Below are 12,413 nucleotides of genomic sequence, written 5' to 3' on the forward strand. Positions count from 1 at the left end.
ACTACCCCATGCGTACTAGTAGTGATGGAACTGTCATTCTCTTTGCATTTGCTATAAGGGACTGTGCTATACTGAGTGTAATAGGCCTTGCTAACTGGTCAGGATGCACAAGACAGCACGAGAAAACAAAGGAGCAAGGGATTAAAGGTGTGAATCTTGCTAAATGGATTTACTTCTTTAAAGCACTGATCCTAAAGCATATATAGCATCAAGTCATAGGTGATATCGAGCAGTCAAAAGGAGCTTGGTAACAAAGTAGTTCATTCCTCTAAGACTTTCTTCAGTAACTTCCTCGTTTAGGATTTATGCTGTCGCTTTCACTGATTAGTCCTTCAAAGCCTAAAGAAATAAACAGCCATAAAACTTAGCACATTCTAATTGTGTTAATTATTGTTTCAATTATTTTAATACAGATATTTTGTCAAACTCTGTTGAACAAGTAGAAATTTTGTCTAGATTTCCTTTGTGACTATGACACCCCAAAATAGGATATTGTGGTGCTGAATATTGTTGGCATCATTTTTTGTTTGCAGATTATCATTTAAAATATAGAATTTCTTATATTTGATGCTTTTACTTTACAGAGCAGAACAGTACTGTATACAGGGAGTACTCTGAATTTTGCGTGATCTGCAAGACTGCGTTTCTTAACCTCAATGCTGATTTGATATTGCTGTGAGAATCCTAACCTTTTTAATTTTCTAGTTCTGTTTGGAATTCTTTAACGCCACATTAATGTTTTAATGTTATTCTACTTATTTCCTCTCTCAGAAAGAAGAAAAGCTAAACCCTTATTAGTTTATGCTCCATGTAATCCCTAGGATTTGCCAGGAACAGATAATCTTTGCTTGATTCCAAGTCTTATTTAAATTGGAGGGTCAAGGGGAGACGTACCCCAACTTAATTACATAGCAATTCTAATTCATATTTATTCTGTAGAATACCTTACTGAGTTTTTGTTTTGATTTTTCTGATAGCCACCAAAGAAAATACCTGTATTTATTTAAAAAAAAAAAAAGTCAATACTGTACATCACTGTTTCAAACATATAGATGTTCTCAAGTAACTGTGTGTTGAGATGCTAAAAGGTCATTTTTTCACTTTCAGTAAGGTAGTGTTTTTTATTTATGAATTTATGTTGAAGCAGTGAATAGTTTGCCTATGGATGTGTGGAAACATGTTTTGCTTTCTGCATGCAATGAAGTAGACTTAAAATGTAAAGCAAAGTGGTTAATTATCTGTAATGATATCATCCCTGATCCTGGGGAAGGGAATGCATCTTCCTTTGGCCAGAAATAATACAAGCATTAAACAACTGCTTTCATATAAAGAAAGAAATATTTTTAATCGTAACACATATATTGTATCCCCCCAACCCCCTTCATTTTTCTGTAATCTGTGTAGCTACCCCACAACTGGGAGAACTGGTATTAGGTGGGTGCCTTTATGATCATTATGACAGCAGGCTGAAAGGAAGAGGAGGAGCTGCAAGAGCCCTAATTTTACTTGAAATACTGGACTTAGGAAACCATGTGAAAACACCAGGCAATATGATCCCTTCAAGAAGGGTCACCATCAAAACAAGAAGTGTGACTACTTACTGGTAAGCTGCTTGTTTCTTTTTTTTTTTTTTCCTGTTCTTTGATGTTTTATCTCAATAAATAATCATTTTGATTTGGCCTCTGCCCACCTTCTTCTTCAGCTTCTTAAGTCACTTGTGATTTATTTAAAGAGTTGATGCTCAGATCATCTAATCTGACTTGTATGCCATAGCTCCTGAAATTTCTTGTACCAGCCCAAGTAATTTATTTGAGCAAGGCATATTTCCTATCTGCCTGAAGCATATAATTAAATTTGGAGTCACACAAATTTAGAAGATAAGGGACTTCCTGTTCTGTTAGCAGAACCCTTGTGAGGGGCCTCTGTCTGCAGGGAAAAAAAAAGTTGATTCAAGAGTAGGCACCAGCAATCAAGACGGGATAGTCTACTTAGGGAAAAGGTTTACTTAAAACTGATTGACTTGCAGTTAGATGGGACAATGCACATTTGAAATTGGTAAAATGTTTTTAGTAAAAATAAAATCTAATCAACACAATCATTTTTTCTCTTCAAGAAGAAAACATATTCATTATTTATTCATGAAAATATTTGTTAAAATAATTTGGGAGAGCCTTTGAGAAGGGGAAGGAATGGCAGTAAGTTCAATATTAAAACATTTCAACTGACAGGCAGAAAAACTTTAGTCGTGAGAACATACAAATAAAGCATATACAGTATTTACCAAAGGTTAGGTTCTGTTCTCAGTTAAACCAGTAAATTCCTATTATCTCTAAAACATAAAGAAAAATGTGTAAAAACAAAAACTAAACAACAATAACAAAAAAGGGAACTAAAAAAAAAAGAAAAAAGACAGAAAACACCAAAAACAACCAACCAAAAAACCCAATAGCTATCTAGTAGCTATCTAGTACCTGAAAATCAACAGTTTAAAGAAGTAGTTTTCTTTATTTAAATCCCTGCAACCACTGTGTAGGTTTAAATGGTGGCAGCTCAATTTTACAAATTTTAAATAATGAGACACAGAACAACTGAAGCTCCATACAAAGCAAGGTGAAGAGAAGAAAAACGTAGAAGAGCCAGCTCATTGTCTTATTTTTAGTGCTTTGAAGTGGGCTAGTGCTGCTTATTCTATCACGATAATAATGTTGTACTCTTAAAGAGACTGTATCAAAGCTGATGTGCCTAAAAAATATACATATCAAAAAAACTCAGAGGGTAGGCAACATTTCCTTTTAAAATAGCTTCTAACAATGACTTAGCGTAATTATATATGTTCCAGACTGAGGTTTGGAAGAATGTTAACTCTCCTGTCAATTTAAAACCTTCTTATGTATACAGCCCATGGGTGGGGTGCCACATTTTAGAATAGAGCACTTCACTTAAATGAAAAAAAAACACACACAACCATCTAGTGTTTGTTTTGTTTGGGTCTTATAGCATACAAACTCAAATTTCATGGAAGCACATGTGGTTATAAAGCCTCTTTTGAGTTCCTACCACAGAGTAAAAGAGTACAAGAAAAACGAGGAGAAAAAAAAAAAAAAAAGATTAGCAAAAAGGTATGAGAAAACAACTTCTATGTAAACAGAATTGCAAAGTTGCCTAAAAACAATGCTCCATGACTTCATATCCTGCCTTGCTGGGCACGCAGTCCTTAAGATGGACTCACATTGTTGTCAGAGGTTGTGCTGCTCCATCAGGGTCATTATTTGTAATGGACACTGTACGCTGCCCATTCACCTGGATTCTCTTCCGTACTGCAAAATGAGAACTCTGAAATTAAATATATTGTGTTAGTTAATTCTCATATGACTCTTCTCACTTCTGAAATTGTGTATATTTAGGAGTAATGTGTGTATACCTATATGCTTAATGATATGGCTTGCAGCAGAAGAAAAAAAAAACAAACTGTACTGGCTTGAATACCAAAATGCTGGACTGAGGGATGAAATTAATTATTCTTTAAAGAAAATATTTATAATATTTATATTTATAATATCTTTGAATAAAAAATATCCTTAGGGGTTCCATGGCAGCATCATTCATTCTTATGCTTTTCTACTTTGATGCTATGAGTTCCTCAAAATGGTAATCTTTCTAGTTTAACAAACAAGAATTGAAATACTGTTTTTAAATATTTCTCTTTGATAGGTTCTCAGTTATGAAGTATTCTGCATTTTTTCTAGTTGAACCAAATAGTCTACCTTTTCTCCCTAGAAGAAAGAGGTGAAAGAAAATTATTATACAAGTTTCTAATATCTAGTTTCGACACTTAAAAGTTTCAGTTGCTGGCCAGAACACTTAGTAAAATGAGTGTTGGTGTCTGATGCTGATCTACACGTTGCCAAATTTTTCCAATATCAGTGTTTATCTTTTCAATGCATAGCACTTATTAGTAATTTCTGCATTTTTTAAAATTACTATATTTATCCTTTTTGTATTTTAATGTTTTTTGTTCAAGAAAGATCAAAAATTGAAATTAAAATTGCCAGGAAGGAATAAAGGGTGAAGCCTACAAGTAAATTTTATCTGGAAAGTGTGCGTGTGTGTTTTGTGAGGGTTTACAGACTTTTTCTCTCTCCTTCACTCTAGAAAAGCTGTATTTTGAACCCTGTATTTCAGTAATGATGGTAAGGGAAAAGCAGAAACATCTCATCAGCTTGATGCCCAGCAATATAAAAACAGAAATAAGCTAGATCAAAGGTACCAGCTAAGTTCATTCTCATTTGTTATTTTCTGTTTAAAAAGTATTTTCTCTGAAAGAATCTAGTCAAATCTGGCCCCTCCTTATTTAAAGTTGTATTTAAATTCAGCTTTTTAGTGTATAATTGCTACTTTTGCAAAGCAGCGTTTGTTCCATTATGTTTTAGGTGACATGATGAAAAGCAAAATCATTGTAATAATGTACTCTAACATGAGGTGGAGTGACATAAAGCAAAAAGTAAACACTACTGTTCAGGACTTGAAACATGTCAGTGGCAAAACTGAAGAATTCCTTACATATGCTATACTCAGCTTGAGAATACTTTGCTGTTTTTACTAGTGCTTATATCCTGAGTCTTGGATGACTTCTTGACCTTTTAGAATAACAATGACAGCTAAGATCAGCTGATGAATAACTGCTTATACCGTTTGCAGGAATTAAGAATACTGATCTATAACTAGGCATTATGGTGGTTGGTTCTCTGTCTGAAGGGTCTGAGCTTCCTCTATAGTAAAAAGAAAAAGTTAGGGATTCACAAGAGCCAATGTACTGATGGGGGACTCCCTGTTTTTCAAGTGGATATGATTAAGAGAGGCAGAGAGGTGTAGCATTTAGCCACTTTGACCTAAGCCTGCGGGGAGCAGCCAGTTCCAATGTGTTAATAGCTTTCAGGATATGAGAGAGACAGTTTAGAGTCTTTGAAGATACTTAACCTACTTAACTCACCTATGAAAAGGATAATCTGATTGCCAGCCCTAAAGAGGTTTTAAGCAACTGTTGCCTTTACCCTTTCTGTTAAAATTGTGAGAAGAATTAGATTTTCTTATTCAGAGACAGAAAGATATGCCAGCAACAGCTGAGCTCGTGATTAGGATACCTTACTGCAAAAAGAGAAAATCTATCCTAATCCCCGCTTGTTTATGCAAAGGTGCCCTACAAAACTCAGGGGGATTACTCTTAGCAGGAATGATCAAATTGGTAAAGTATGTGCCCATGCTAGTATTTTAGTTTGGCTCAGAAGTGAGCCATTGATTGCCACTATTTGGTGTGCTTTGGCTCACTGTGTAGTCATCTGTTATTCTGGTAGGGACCCCTCTCTGGGTGGAGGTATTCTTCAGTTCTGGCTGTGTTCTTTCCTGACTCTAGAGTTCCTAACTCTTCTCTGAGTTAGATTATAAACCACTGTTTTCACCTCCTCCATCTTCTTTATGGGCAGATTTAAACTGCATATATAAGCTGTGATAGAAAAAGAGATCAATTCACTTTAGCCATAATCCATCTTTTCAGTTACGTTAGAATTCTCTAGGATTAAACGTATGTTCTTCTTAACTTCCAAGTATAAAGCCAAGCAAATAAGGACAGGACCATGGACGTGGAAATCAAGATACTAAATCTAATAAAAACATGTAGCTCCAAAGTACAGCTAGAATGTGTATTACCCCTCAAACAAAACACTTCTTGAGATAGATTCACGCTAACAGCGGATGTAATGACATTCTCTTTCTCCCAAAGGAAGTAATCTGACATGCCTTACATCATTAATCAGCACAGCCATAGTTAAAGAAAATGATAAAATTAAGATCTGATGTAAACAGCTGAAGCTCATGATAATGAGTTAGCCAGTTACAACAGTGATGGAAATATCACATTACCAAAAAGGCCAGAAATTGTGTGTATCTTCCTCAGTTTAATCTCCAATGCCTGTTTGTAATGTAGAAATGAGTAAGATAACAGTATAGAAAAAATGGAATATAATGAAATAATCCAATAAATTAAATGGGCATATATTGCTGCATTTAAACCTTCTTAACCACAAAAAATAATAAGAAAAATGGTAGGAAAAGTTCTGATTTTTTTTTTTTTAAGGGAAAATGTAATGAAACATGTAAACAATGAAAACTTGAAGCTGCTTGGAAAGAAGAGAGTTGACAGATTAATAACTTCATGATGTGCTTTTCTTGTATCCTTAAAGTATCTTTATATGTGTATATAGATAGATAGATAGATAGATACCCTTTTTCAAGATATGTAAGGCACCCTCAGAAATTGTCCTTAGCTCCCTGGACATGGAGAGGTGCTGTGAGAACTGTCCACAGAACTGTCCAAACTCCTGACTTTTCCCAACTCTGGTCAAAATTCTGTAACCAGCTAGAATAGATCAGTTATTATTAAATCAAGAATTGAAGCAATATATATATTATTCCTATTGAAATATAGCCTTTATGTCCAGACAGATACATTTTTTGTGATCAAAAGAGAGTTTGCGAGTTTGCAAGTCCCTTACGAAAATGGTAAAGCACCTTAAAAGATTTACAAGTCTTGAGCGCACGCAGCATTAAGGCTCAGTAAGCAGGAAAACTGAAGTTAATCTACTGAGACCTTACAGAGCAGAACCTCTGTTTGTTTCAGAGTCTCAAATTTATTTCCTCTTTAGCATTTCTGGTATGAATTAATACAAAATGCCCTGCATATTCCCTTTTATTTTTAAATCACGTTTTCAAAACCCTGTGGCATTTGAATTTTCTAGTCCAGCAACAAGTTTTACTTTTTTTTTTTTTTTTTACATACTCTGGACAACTAACATTTAGGAAGGATATCTTAGCTAAGAACCTTGACAATAATGATATAATGATGTAAAAAATAAAAAAAAATCAACCAATGCGTTTTCAGGACAGCATGCTTTTGAGTAGTTGCTCATTCATCTCAAGCGACTTTCAGGTATGGCTTGATGTGGTTCCAGTTTTGTCACTCTTCCTGTTGAAATGTGTGACAACATCAGGAGATGGTCTAAGCTGTAGTAGCATAGCCTGACAAGCACTTCTTTTTCTTGTTCCTTCCCCTGCCAGCCTGAGGTGATACGCTCTGATTGTTTTCAAACATGAAAGGAGAGAGAGGCCTGAGTAAGCCTCAGGTACATTACGGAGCTAACTGGGGAAAAAGAAAGCTTAAATCCATCTCCCTCTCATTTATGGAGAACACCTGCCCATTATCACCTTTACTATTCTTCAGAAAAGTTTAAAAGCAGGGACTGGCACTCTTTTTCTTTCCTGGCTAACAGAAGACCTCTAGCTGGTCACCCATCCTAGCAAAGGGTTACCTTTTCTATTCTTATCCTTATTAGATCCACCATCCACACCTTTGTCATGCTGCAGCATGTTTCACTCAAGATTATTCTCATGGGCTGGTTGGAGGCCTCCAGCTAATGCTCACAGTGGTAGCTGGCATTAATGTCAGCTGGCCTTGTGCAAGACAGGGGTCTTCTTCATGCTATAATACTGAAGTTGTTGGGTTTTCTTAATTCAAGAAGTCATTTTAAATTCTGAACCTTTCAACCTGCAGGAATTCCTCTCGTTCTAGCTCTCCTTATGGCAGCTGACATCGGTTTGCAGATACCAGCACCCCAGGAACCTTGGAGTGGGACTTGTGCCCTCTGCTGGTCAATTGGTCCTCACAATGCTGCTGGAGCAGGCAAACCTTTCCCCTTAGGCTCAGTAAAAGCTGCATACTGCTACAGAGCGACTGTTTATTTGCTTTTAATTTTGCTGCACATTAACACTGAGACACTGAAACTAACACGGGATACTCTCCACTGCATGTTAATACTTCAGTTTAATGTAAAATATGACAACGATTTCTACTTTAATTCCTAGACAAAAAACTGTAGATGTTTTGCTGGCTTAAACATTCTCAATGTTCTACCAGCAAGGAATTTTAAATTAATTTAAAAAAATGCTAAGTTTTTTTTCTAAGGAAATTAATAATGTTCACAACTAACATCAGGCTCATATCACAGAATCACAGAATCGTCTAGGTTGGAAGGGACCTCCAAGATCATCTAGTCCAACCTCTGCCCTAACACTAACAAGTCCTCCACTAAACCGTATCACTAAGGGCTACATCTAAACGTCTTTTAAAGACCTCCAGGGATGGCGACTCAACCACCTCCCTGGGCAGCCCATTCCAATGCCTAACAACCCTTTCAGTAAAGAAGTTCTTCCTAATATCCAACCTAAACCTCCCCTGGCGCAACTTTAGCCCATTCCCCCTAGTCCTGTCACCAGACACGTGGGAGAATAGACCAACCCCCACCTCGCTACAGCCTCCTTTAAGGTACCTATAGAGAGCGATGAGGTCTCCCCTGAGCCTCCTCTTCTCCAGGCTAAACAACCCCAGCTCCCTCAGCCGCTCCTTGTAAGACTTGTTCTCCAGACCCCTCACCAGCTTCGTTGCCCTTCTCTGGACTCTCTCGAGCACCTCCATGTCCTTCTTGTAGCGAGGGGCCCAAAACTGAACACAGTACTCAAGGTGCGGCCTCACCAGAGCCGAGTACAGGGGGACAATCACCTCCTTAGACCTGCTGGCCACACTGCTTCTTATGCAAACCAGGATGCTGTTGGCCTTCTTGGCCACCTGAGCACACTACTGGCTCATATTCAGCCGACTATCAACCAGTACTCCCAGGTCCTTCTCGGCCAGGCAGCTTTCCAGCCACTCATCTCCCAGCCTGTAGCTCTGCTTGGGGTTGTTACGCCCCAGATGCAGGACCCGGCACTTGGCCTTGTTGAACTTCATGCAGTTGACCTCAGCCCATCGGTCCAGCCTATCCAGATCCTCCTGCAGAGCCTTCCTTCCCTCGAGCAGATCGACACACGCACCTAACTTGGTGTCATCTGCAAACTTACTGAGGGTGCACTCGATCCCCTCATCCAGGTCATCGATAAAGATATTAAAGAGGACTGGCCCCAGCACTGAGCCCTGGGGGACTCCACTAGTAACCGGCCTCCATCTGGATTTGGCTCCATTCACCACAACTCTTTGGGCCCGGCCATCCAGCCAGTTTTAAACCCAACAAAGCGTACGCCAGTCCAAGCCACGAGCAGCCAGTTTCTCGAGGAGAATGTTGTGGGAAACGGTGTCAAAAGCCTTACTGAAGTCAAGGTAGACCACATCCACAGCCTTCCCCTCATCCACCAAGCGCGTCACTTGGTCATAGAAGGAGATCAGGTTCGTCAAGCAGGACCTACCTTTCATAAACCCATGCTGACTGGGCCTGATCGCCTGGTTGCACTGCAAGTGCCGCGTGATGACACTGAAGCTAATCTGCTCCATGAGCTTCCCTGGCACTGAGGTCAAACTAACAGGCCTATAGTTCCCCGGGTCTACCCTCCGGCCCTTCCTGTAGATGGGCATCACATTTGCTAGCCACCAGTCGACTGGAACCTCCCCTGATAGCCAGGACTGCCGATAAATAATGGAAAGCGGCTTGGCCAGCTCCTCCGCCAGTTCGCTCAGTACCCTCGGGTGGATCCCATCCGGCCCCATCGACTTGCGTACATCCAAGTGTCGTAGCAGGTCGCCAACCATTTCCTCATGGATAGCGAGGGCCACATCCTGCTCCCCATCCCCTTCCACCAGCTCAGGGTACCAGGTATCCAGAGAACAACCGGTCTTGCCGCTAAAGACTGAGGCAAAGAAAGCATTGAGCACCTCAGCCTTTTCCTCATCTTTTGTAACTAAGTTTCCCCCCGCATCCAGTAAAGGATGGAGATTCTCCCTAGTCCTCCTTTTTGCGTTGATGTATTTGTAAAAACGTTTTTTGTTATCTTTAACGGCAGTAGAAAAAAAAGTTATCACAAAAGTTATCACAAAAGTTACAGTTTAACTAGCCTTGTAACTGTTCTCCAAATACTCAGTTGCCCCTCCGCCACCCAGAGCTGCCCAGTGATAGCAGAAATCACTTCTCTGCTAGGGTATTACCAATTCCTTTACTTTTTGCATACAGTAAGTGATTATTCGTGGTTACATAGCGAGTCATAAGCACAACTTTGCAACATAGCATTTGTGTAGGAAGATCTTGTTATGCTGTTTAGTTCAAGTCTAAGAGTAACTGAATAAGGATATATAAATGTTTTAAGAAAGAATAAACAAGTTAAAAAAAAAACAAACACCAAAACCTTTTTATTTCTACAGAGATTAGTTAAGTATTGTCTAGTACAGAATATTCTGTTTTCATGTGACTTGCAAAAAAGAGTCCAGATGCAATTTAAGAAAAAAATTCATCTTATTTTCAGGGGTCAAGCCCATATTCTGACCAGTAACTGTGGGAAGTGACAATATACAATATCTTCAGCATTTGTAAAGGAAAAGATCTTGCTGCATCAGTAATGCAGTCAGTTAGGTTATTCAACAGCGTGGTATGCACGTGACAGAACAGATAAAATGCCACAGAGTATGACTTGCATGCCATACTCAGTATTTTTCCATGGGGATATAAAGAATCCATTAATACCAACAAAAAAAAAAACAAAACAAAACAGAATCAAAACCTAATATTTGCAATACCTTAGGTGGGAGTCCTCCTTCATATGCTGGCCAGCTACAAGAATGTGCACTAGGTCTTCCTATTTTGCTCAAAGCAATGTTCACTCATTTCTGTGTATCCTAAGGAAAACATCAAGATATGCAGAAATAGAACAAACAGTCTGCTGACACCCCCAAAAAAAAAACAGGTATAAAAAAATACCAACTAAAAATTGACTTATAGGACGGATTACATTAACCTGATTATTTAAAATAAAGGACATTATTTTTAAGGTTTGTCTTCTCATAAAGATTTAATATGGCTTAACTGTTACAATCTGAGTAATTCAGGCCAACACTTCTGAGCATGCCTTCACAGAAGGAATCCTGTATTTCATCCTGTTGTTTTATGTCGAGCTCTACCTTTGAGATTTATAGAATTTACGTATACATTTTTTTTGGTGAATATTTCCTTTCATAGTTGCTAAAACATATATTTATGTCTGACCCAAACTGGCTGTTTGTACAGATGTTAAAAAAGTTTTTTGAAAATTCCTGTTTTAATTATTCAGGAAGAGAAATTTCTTTTTCTTCCCAAAATACATGTGGAGATGGAATAGCCATATATTTGCAAACCACTGCTTATGGAAAGAGCACAATGTCACCATGCATATGTATGATGGAATTCTGGGTCTGGAAAAGAAAATCAAGGCCCCTTTCAAAACAACGAAACCAAAACAGTTTAAGGGAATACATTTCCTAGAATTATCTCTACACACAAATAACTTATTTACATTAGAAATTTCTGTGAACTGAAATCCTAATGTCAGAAAGTGTTCAATGATAAGGACTTAAGATGCTGCAGAATGCACTGAAAAAACAAGTTACTTGTCTTCCAATCATCTGATGCTGCCATTCACAGCTATGTAACTCTACCAATTAGTGAATACAAAGATGGGCTCCAGAGCAATTTACTTTTTAACATTTGAATTATAAAAATAAGACTGTTCTTCTTTTGTTTCCTCTCCTAAAATAATTTGTGGATTTCAAGGGAAGTCCCTTTGCCTGGTTTGTTTTATAAGCTTCTTGGGGAAAAAAATACAAAAAAAATCTGACCATACTTCTGGAAGTCAGCTGCGTAAATGACTTAATTTCTACTAAGTCCCAACTCTTTATTAGCTCAAAATATCACTTTACTTAAACCAGAAAGGGAACTACTCAATCATAGATGTTAGGTTATTACAACATTACAAGTTATAACTTAGATTAGTGACAAGGAACATATCTACTTGTATTAAAGTAGTGAAAAGGAGAGTATGTATGTTCTGGTTTACTAAGTACTCCTAAAGAATCTACAATTATACGTTTTTCAGGCTGTTCTTGGTCAGTCTTATAAAAGCAACTAAAATATGCACTTCTGAGTAACAATTCTACTACAGTGGTTAGGAACAATCAAAGAATACCAATTTTCTCCAAAGTGCAAAAAAGCTCTATAACTTCCAGTTACATTGAGTTTTTCCTCTTTGTCAAATAATTAACCTAGATTGTTTGTTCAAAATCATCAGTACCTACAGTGACAAAACATCTCTTCTAACAGGTTTTAAGATGACAAAAGATTAATTCTCCAAGATGGCATCTACAAGATTTTCTAGCTGACTTGAGTGATGTTCCAGCAAGGTACAAGGGTCTTTCCTTCTTCATACAGAAATGCAGTGTTTCCAAATTCCTTTTAAAGGGTATTTTAATCTCTCTCTCTCATGGAATAATTCTCTCATAAGCAACAATAATGAGGTTCCTTTTTCATCTCAGTATAACTACGTAAGCAGTTGAAATTGTCAAAAAAAAAAAG

General features: G+C 37.8%; 1 long non-coding RNA gene across 1 annotated transcript in view; it reads left to right on the forward strand.

Annotated features, from left to right (window-relative positions):
• Positions 1–6,120, forward strand: part of LOC308178404 — an 18,413-nt gene extending 12,293 nt beyond the window's left edge. The window contains exons 2-3 of the long non-coding RNA XR_013939736.1: positions 1,405–1,603; positions 4,153–6,120. This is a non-coding gene — a long non-coding RNA (uncharacterized lncRNA). The remainder of the gene's footprint in view (positions 1–1,404; positions 1,604–4,152) is intronic.
• The last annotated feature ends 6,293 nt before the right edge of the window (positions 6,121–12,413 follow it).

This window comes from Anser brachyrhynchus (assembly GCF_964034855.1).
Source record: "Anser brachyrhynchus genome assembly, chromosome: 15".
Classification (NCBI taxonomy): domain Eukaryota; kingdom Metazoa; phylum Chordata; class Aves; order Anseriformes; family Anatidae; genus Anser; species Anser brachyrhynchus.